This window comes from Arachis ipaensis, chromosome B10, assembly GCF_000816755.2.
Source record: "Arachis ipaensis cultivar K30076 chromosome B10, Araip1.1, whole genome shotgun sequence".
Lineage (NCBI taxonomy): Eukaryota > Viridiplantae > Streptophyta > Magnoliopsida > Fabales > Fabaceae > Arachis > Arachis ipaensis.
In genome coordinates this window covers 133,592,785-133,593,909 of record NC_029794.2, presented here as the reverse complement: position 1 = coordinate 133,593,909, position 1,125 = coordinate 133,592,785, and the positions used below count along the sequence as shown (strand labels likewise).

Genomic DNA, 1,125 nt, shown 5'->3' with positions numbered 1-1,125 from the left:
CTATGTACTTTTGTATGTATATCAAAAACTAAATAGTAGACATGAATGACCTTTTGATGATGGACATGCATGGATATAAAACAATAATTGTTGGCACTCCAAATGATTTTAACCTAAATTTAGGAGTCATATACTTTGAATGCTGCTATTGTTATTGCATCTCAACAATTTTGATGGTGTGTGGAATATGCCTATGTGACATCCCACCAACAGAAGGGAGAGCATTAATTCCAAAGAAATTGTGCATTTCTTATTTCAACTTTACAATTTAAAAGTTCTGGCCAGCTAGCTTAGTGCCTCACACCAAGGCATGCCTGCAGTTAATAGATCAAAGTTTCAAGTACACTACAAGCATACTATGCTCTAATTTCATCATTAATTTATTTTGCTTGCACTTCTCTATTATTACTTGTATGTGCTTAGATGCTTAAAAGCCTAACAATTGCATCAATTTACGCTGTAATTTAATTTAATTATACACATATTCAGATCATTTAGAACATTATCTTACCCTCCAAAGTATCTATCTTAAAAGTTATGAAACAATTAACCAATTTGAGTTAATTTAGTGGTTAAATTTATTAGTCCACTTTAAAAAATATCAAAAATTTAATTTTCGTATTGTGCATGCAACAACGATAAATTTTTAAATAGAACTCAAATCTACGACAAAATAATTCTTATTCTGTTGGATTAAAAAATATCATAAGAAAAAAGAATTACAGAACAATTAGATATATATTATCAGTGATTGATTTTAGCATTATAATATATATTTAGATGAAAACTCAGGTAAAGTCGATTTCATGTGAAGTTGATATCTGAGAGCTATTAGATGAAAATTTAGTCAAATCATCTAACGACTCTCAAGTATCAACTTTATCTGAAGTCGACTGCACTTGAGTTTCCACCATATATTTAATGCTTATAATAATATTTCATGTAAGCATATAAAATGATGCTTATATCTAATTACGTATTGTCATACTTGATAAAAATAACGAGATTTCTTTGATATCTATGACTTGAATAATGAAAAAAATTAAATTAAAATTTGATTAAATAATTTTATAAAATATTTTATACTATTTTTTTTTATAATCTATATTTTATATTATACCTCTC

The 1,125-nt window shown here is 26.8% G+C and overlaps 1 protein-coding gene across 1 annotated transcript in view; it reads left to right on the top strand.

Moving 5' to 3' along the window:
- The window catches only part of LOC107623055 (NAC domain-containing protein 100), a 6,579-nt gene that overhangs the window by 2,011 nt on the left and 3,443 nt on the right, over positions 1-1,125 (top strand). The window lies entirely within an intron of this gene.